An 8,101-nucleotide genomic window follows, 5' to 3' on the forward strand; every position below is an offset into this window, starting at 1 on the left:
CAATTCTCATATCCTTACATGACTAATGAAAAAATAATAGCTTTGACTACACACACTTTTGTCAGCAAAGTGATGTCTCTGCTTTTTAATATGCTGTCTAGGTTGTCTAAGATGTATTCAATTAGGGAAATATAAAGTCTGATTGTTGTTTTTAAGCCTATTTTATATTTCTCTGTTTTGAGTACAATGCTGATATTTCTCTTACTTAGAAAAATAATCATTTGCTATTATTTTCTTTTCTTCCCATAAGAATTAGAACTTCATGAGAACGGTGCTTTTCATTCTCATTCACTGCAATCATCCTCAAAACACTGCTTTTCAGCCTTTTGACATTATAGGACAGATAGAAATGACAAAATTTGCTTGCTACATTTGAGTAAATTAGAGGTGATTTGGTATATCTACATGACGCCAAATGAAAAAATATATTTTTATATAACTATGATAAGACCCACAGAGTACAAATCCTAAGAATCACATTAAATATTAAACATGTATAAAGTTTTCAAATAAAACCTTTATAAAAATTTTATATGGAATATGAGCTGGCTTTTATGAATATACTATCATATAGTAGACTTTGTAACAGCAAAACTGATGACTTTTAGAGACAGTATCTTCAAATTCTTGACAGTATCAATGAAAACATTTTTCACAAAAATAAGTGATAAAAATTTGCAACAGAAGAAATATATTTATAACAACTAGCATATCTTCATCATTTTAAATAATAGACATGGTGTTGGAATTTTATTATAATGCAAATATTCAAACTTTTTTATATTCAGTATTTCATAATAACAAAGAAGCTCTGACTTGCAGAATGTATTTTCTTCATTAGAAGAGGCAGCCTTCAACTAACCAGGCTGCTGTTGCGAGGACATAGCTGCCACAAGTGAGCGTTAAGTGTCTGCCTTATGTGAGGACAATATTCAATAATGCCACTTGGTGTTCTATGCATTTGGAAGCTTCACCTGGTTTATTTCCCCTTAGGTGATAGGATGCAGGCTGAGCTGCATATTTAATCGATTGGTATCAGGAACACATATTCTTCCTCAGCTTGATGGGTCCCATGTTGATGATAAGTAGAGAAGTACTACTGTCCACGTAGTAGACATTCTCTTTGGCCAGACTCAGTCAGTTGGTGCAAATTTGTGTGCGCTGGAAGTGTCTTATGCAAACTGCATGAAAGGACCACAGGGTGCTCCTCTGAGGATCTCTTGATGAGGGCACTCAGGTAGTAAGTATTGGAGCCAGTGAGCTCTGACCTCTCAGAGGGCCAAGACAAGTAATAAATAATTTGAGGCACAGCATTGTCGACTTACTTAGACCCTTGCTTCTCAAAACGTGGCTTATACCAGCTTCACTGACATCACTTTGGAGTTTGTTAGAAATGCAGAATCTTAGTCCCCACTCCATTGTTTATTCAGTTCAGTTCAGTCACTCAGTCATGTCCGACTCTTTGCGACCCCATGGACCACAGCACACCAGGCCTCCCTGTCCATCATCAACTCCCAGAGTCCGCCCAAACCCATGTCCATTGAGTCGGTGATGCCATCCAACCATCTCATCCTCTGCCATCCCCTTCTCCTCCTGCCCTCAACCTTTCCAGCATCAGGGTCTTTTCCAATGACTCACTTCTTCGCATCAGGTGGCCAAAGTATTGGAGTTTCAGCTTCAATATCAGTCCTTCCAATGAACACCCAGGACTGATCTCCTTTAGGATGGACTGGTTGGATCTCCTTGCAGTCCAAGGGACTCTCAAGAGTCTTCTCCTACACCACAGTTCAAAAGCATCAGTTCTTCGGCGCTCAGCTTTCTTTATAGTCCAACCACCACATCCATACGTGACTCCTGGAAAAACCATAGCCTTGACTAGACTGACCTTTGTTGGCAAAGTAATGTCTCTGCTTTTTAATATGCTGTTTAGGTTGGTCATAACTTTCCTTCCAAGGAGTAAATGTCACCACCTCTTAATCCACCCTCCCACCTCCCTCTCCATCCCATCCCTCTAGTTTGTCACAGAGTACCAGTTTTGGATTCCCTACATCATACAGCAAATTCCCACTATCTACTTTACATATGGTAATGTATATGTTTCAATACAACTCTCTCAAGTCATCCCACCCTCTCACTCCCACACTGTGACCATAAGTCTATTCTTAATGTCTGCATCTCCTCTGCTATTCTGCAAATAGGATTTATCAGTACCATCTTCTAGATTCCATGTGTGCTAAGTCGCTTTAGTCATGTCTGACTCTTTGAGACCCTATGGACTGTAGCCCACCAGACTCCTCTGTCCATGGGATTCTCCAGGCAAGAATACTGGGATGGGTTGCCATTTACTTCTCCATCTAGATTCCATATATCTGCATTAATATAAGGTATTTGTCTTTCTCTTTCTGACTTACTTCACTCTGTAAAATAGGCTCTAGTTTCATCTACCTCATTAGAACTGATTCAAATGTGATCCTTTTTATGGCTGGGTAATATTCCATCCTATATATATATATATACTACCATTTTCATCCATTCATCTGTCAGTGGACATCCAGGTTGATTTCATGTTCCAGCAATTGTAAATAGCATTGCAGTGAACATTGGGGTACATGTGTCTTTTTCAGTTATGGTTTCCTGAGGGTATATTTCCAGTAGTGGGATTTTGGGTCATATGATCATTTTATTCCTACTTTTTTTAAGGAATCTTCATACTGTTCTCCATAGTGCCTATATCAATTTGCATTCCACCAACAGTACAAGAGGGTTCCCTTTTCTCCACACCCTCTCCAGCACTTAATTGTTTGTAGACTTGATGATAATGGCCATTCTGACCAGTGTGAGATGATACTTCTTTGTAGTTTTGTGTTTCTCTACTAATGAGAGATGTTGAGCACCTTTTTAGTCTGTTGATTAGCGATTTTTATGTCTTCTTTGGAGAAATGTCTGTTTAGTTCTGCCTACTTTTTGATCAGGCTGTTTGTTTTTCTGATATTGAGCTGCATGATGCTTGTATATTTCGGAGATTAATCTTTTGTCAGTTGTTTCATTTGCTATTTTTTTCTCCCATTCTGAGGGTTGTCTTTTCACCTGGCTTATTGTTTTGATCATTGTGAAAAATCTTTTAAGTTGAATTAGGTCCCATTTCCAGTGAGTCAACTCGTCGCATGAGGTGGTCAAAGTATTGCAGTTTCAGCTTTAGCATCAGTCCCTCCAATGAACATCCAGGATTGATCTCCTTTAGAATGGACTGGTTGGATCTCCTTGCAGTATAAGGGACTCTCAAGAGTCTTCTCCAACACCACAGTTCAAAAGCATCGATTCTTCGGCGATCAGCTTTCTTCACAGTCCAACTCTCACATCCATACATGACCACGGGAAAAACCATTGCCTTGACTAGACAGACCTTGGTTGGCAACACCGACTCTGTGGACATGAGTTTGAGTGTACTCCAGGAGTTGGTGATGGACAGGGAGGCCTGGCGTGCTATAGTTCATGGGGTCGCGGAGAGTCGGACACAACTGAGCGACTGAACTGAACTGAACTGAACTGAGGTCCCATTTATTTATTTTTGGTTTTATTTCCATTAATCTAGGAGGTTGGGTCATAGAGAATCTTGCTATGATTTATGTCAAAGAGTGTTCTGCCTATGTTTTCCTCCAAGAGTTTTACAGTTTCTGGTCTTAAATTTAGGTCTTTAATCCATTTTGAGTTTATTTTTGTGTATGGAGCTAGGAAATATTCTAATTTCATTCCTTTACATGTAGCTACCCAATTTTCCCACACTACTTATTGAAGAGATGGTCATTATTTTTTCTCCAGTCATCTTTCTGAAAGCACTTATTTTCATAAAAGACATCAGCCTGCCTCCTTCATTTTTTTGGTTGTGTTTCTGTATATAATATATATATGTGTGTGTGTTGAATAAATACATATAAATATAATGTATTGGGTTGGGCAAAAAGTTCATTGTGACTTTTCATAAGATGTTACAGACTTTTTTTGCCAACCCAGTATAAGTACGTTTCAGGCTGTCTCAAAGTATGATCAATCATTTTTTTCAAATCATGATTTAACTTGTTCAGTCACACAACTTACTCTCTAAAACATCCAGCTTTCCAGTTTTTCCTTTCTTACCTCATCCCCATTTCTTAACTGTCCTTTGAAATGAATATTCCAGGAATTGAGACACCACATATTTGCAACTCCAGGCTCTTTCAAACTCTTTCCGTATTTCTAAGGTCAATCAGAGTTAAGGAACATTATTAAGCTTTATCTTGCATGTCAGCACCAAAATCATCTTTGTTTTTTCCATTTTTACTTTCTCATTGATATCCCTGATTATACTTGCTAGTTATAACTGGGACTTTTCCAAAATGAATTATAAGTTGTAATTTCTAGTTAATTTTTAAAATTCTTCACTCTAAATATTTACTGAGTGTTCACTATAGGTATGATACTTATCTTGGTTGTTTAATTAGATATACTATCATAGGTTATGCTGCAAAAACCAAGAATGCCCAAATCTTAAAAGCACATCAAAAGAACTATTTATTTCTTACTCAAGAGTACATATCCATCGCAGTTCAAAAGTAAGCTCTAACATTGTAGTCATTCAAGGATCCAAGCTAATGAAGATTCTGTCTTCATATCTGTTCCCATGGTATCGTGGCAGGGAATGGGAATGAGGTAAACCACACAATGACTCCTAAAGTGTATGCCTAAAGTGACACATATCACTCACCTCACATTTCATTGCCCAAAGCAAGTCATAACGCTATACTTAATTTTAAAGGGTTTGAAAAACTACAATCTGACCATGTGTGCGAAAGGAGAAGAACCACAGGTGAATAGTCCTAACACCACACACCTACCTTAGGAAAAACCAATGATACATAAGCACCAGCCTGTTTTCAAAGACCCAAGAAACTAGTTGTATTGACAGAATAAGATACACACAGATTATGTAAACAGAGTTAAGCATCAGGTTATCTCACTATAAGACAGAGTGCAGTGCTGAAAAAAACAAAAAGGTGTTCAAGAATTTCAACGCTAGAAGAAATAAATGTGAATGAGTGAGTCAGGAAGTATATAGACAAGGTAGGACAATGGACAAACTTGGATTCCGAGTGTGAATAGAAACAGCAAGGACATTCATGGCTGTAACCATATTGAATTAAGTGAGGAGGGTGGGGAGAGCAGTCTATTGGAAAGTGGATATGAATTAACCTTAACACGCATTTAAAATATGTTTCAATAGAAGCAGAAAGTTTCTTATATCTGATACAAGGTAAACTGGATAGGCCACGTAGAAAAAAAGAGTTATTAAGAGCTTTGAATGCCAAAAGATTTAATGTTTGCACATCACTTTTTATGGTCTCCTTTGGAGTTGCTCACCTTTATTCCTCTAGGCAAGTGAAGAAGGTCCACCACACTACAATGTACTGATGATGGACCACCACATTATAGACTGATTGAGAAAATAAAGGCCAGGGAAACATGTGGAGCATTATTAGAGAACAGGGTTACATCGACACTTGTGTCACTCACTCTTCATGGAATGTAGGTACACTAAGAGAGAAATAGCCATGAAACCAATCTGGCCCTGAGTATTTCCAGGTCATCAGAAATAATGCAAAGGCCAAAAAAGCAAAAGCTCTAGTTTCAAAGCAACATAGCTGGTAATGTTTCATCAGAGTTGCAAGAAACAGGCTTCTTGCATCAAATAAAGGGCAAGAACAGGAGGAAAGTGGGAAAAGCAGAGGTCTGGGCTTCAAGAGTCCTATAGTCCTATAGCCCTCTTATTAGCAATAGAATTTTGGATCTATCATGTTTCTGGATATGTTTCCCCATTTGTGAAAATAATGGATTGAATTTATAATCCTCAAGGTTACAAGTTTAAATATTTTCCATCCTGGTCCATCAATAAGTAAATATTAAGGACAAAACATAAGGCATTGAATCAACAGAGATACTGTAAAAGATTGACAGCTTTTTGACTGGGAAACATTTAGCAGATGAGAAAATATGTAAATGATAACAATTTATGAAGCATAGTTAACAATGTCAAACTCTTAACCAGTCAATTTTCAAAGCAGTATTAATGATAGTTTAGTGGGTAGAACCTTATTGTGGGACTTAGAATAATCTGTTTCCATTAGCACCACAATCTTGCTTATGCAAGTTGCCACAGGCAAACCATGAATCTCATATTAAACTGGATGGGAGTTAGCTTTTAATCAGCTGTCCAACAGAAAGATAACTTAAGTGCACATTTAAAGGAAAATTTGAATTTTCTCTTCTGCTATGTTGTCTTTGCCAAATTCACTTTAGCATCACATATATCCTATGACTTTATCTTAAGCTCATTGTTAGATTTTTGTATACCTCTTACACTTCTGGGGCTTCTCCAGTGGCTCAGTGGTAAAGAATCTGTCTGCAATGCAGGAGACAAGGGTTCGATCCCTGGGTTTGGAAGAAATCTTGGAGGAGGGCATGGCAACCCATTCTAGTATTCTTGTCTGGAGAATCCCATGGACGGAGGAGCCTGGTGGGCTACAGTCCTTTGGGTCATGAAGAGTTAGACATATGAATGAACCAACTGAGATGCTCACACTTCTGATAAATTCTAACTAGAGTATCAGTTCAGTCGCTCAGTCGTGTCCGACTCTTTGCGAACCCATGAATCACAGCACGCCAGGCCTCCCTGTCCATCACCAACTCCCGGAGTTCACTCAAACTCATGTCCATCGAGTCGGTGATGCCATCCAGCCATCTCATCCTCTGTCGTCCCCTTCTCCTCCTGCCCCCCAATCCCTCCCAGCATCAGAGTCTTTTCCAGTGAGTCAACTCGTTGAATGAGGTGGCCAAAGTATTGGAGTTTCAGCTTTAGCATCAGTCCTTCCAGTGAACACCCAGGACTGATCTTCTTTAGAATGGACTTGTTGGATCTCCCTGCAGTCCAAGGGACTCTCAAGAGTCTTCTCCAACACCACAGTTCAAAAGCATCAATTCTTCGATGATCAACTTTCTTCAGAGTCCAAATCTCACATCCATACACGACCACGGGAAGTACCATAGCCTTGACTAGATGGACCTTTGTTGGCAAAGTAATGTCTCTGCTTTTTAATATGCTATCTAGGTTGGTCATAACTTTTCTTCCAAGGAACATTTTTTAAATTTTGGTGGAGAACAGGATACTAACGTCCATTTTGGAGACAAAAGCAGATTCAACAAGATAAAGCATATGGGAGGCTTCCTCTGTCATTTAAAAATAAATTCAGTGATCTTTCATTTGCCCCACTGCTTTGATAAATAAAGAGGAAGTATTTTATCAAATGATGGATTAAAATATGCCCAGAATAGACCAAAAAATTCACTAGCAAGATGTACTGATTATAGATTATTTGTCAGTTGTTGCTAATTCAAACTTTTACCCTTTATTGTCTCAGGGAAATTGAAGTTTCCTTTGTGAAGGTTATTATGTTATGTTATTCTTTATACCTGGAGTTCTAGGTAAGCCCAGATAGAAAAGTTTTGCTAAGGATTTTAATGTTATGCAAGTCATTTGGTCAATGTATTTTTTGGCAATAAAAATTCTTATCTTCAAAGTAAGGAAAGATGTTCTTCCACTTAACTTTTCATAATTAGCCAAAGATGATTTTTAAAGTAATTTAGTTATGTCCTTTACTTAGCTTTTATATCATCATGCTCTGAATATGATTCATCTTCCTGGGACTTCTATAAACAGATACAAAATTGGATCAGTTTACAGAACTGAATTAGTTTAATTCATCTTAATTAGGACTCTATGAGGAACCAGAAGATATGACAAAGCTCAACATTCTTGGAGCCATTGTTGGAAGCCATGATGCATGAATCAGATGGATTTTGGAATCATGTTCTGTATGGCCCTCTGAGAGAGACCTTGCTTCTCTCTAGTCTGCTTGTCAGCTTCCCCACTCCACGCCCCGTCACCAAGGACTTCCCAACAGGAAAGTCCTCTCCGTTCTCTTTGCCCTTTCAGTCCCTACTCAGTTCTCTCCTTCATTATTGCAGGGACATCCTAACTATTCTCTCTCCCCCAGGTTGCTTCTCTCCCCAC

Source organism: Moschus berezovskii, chromosome 18, assembly GCF_049115385.1.
Source record: "Moschus berezovskii isolate FMDL1 chromosome 18, NW_MosBer_1.0, whole genome shotgun sequence".
Taxonomy (NCBI): Eukaryota; Metazoa; Chordata; class Mammalia; order Artiodactyla; family Moschidae; genus Moschus; species Moschus berezovskii.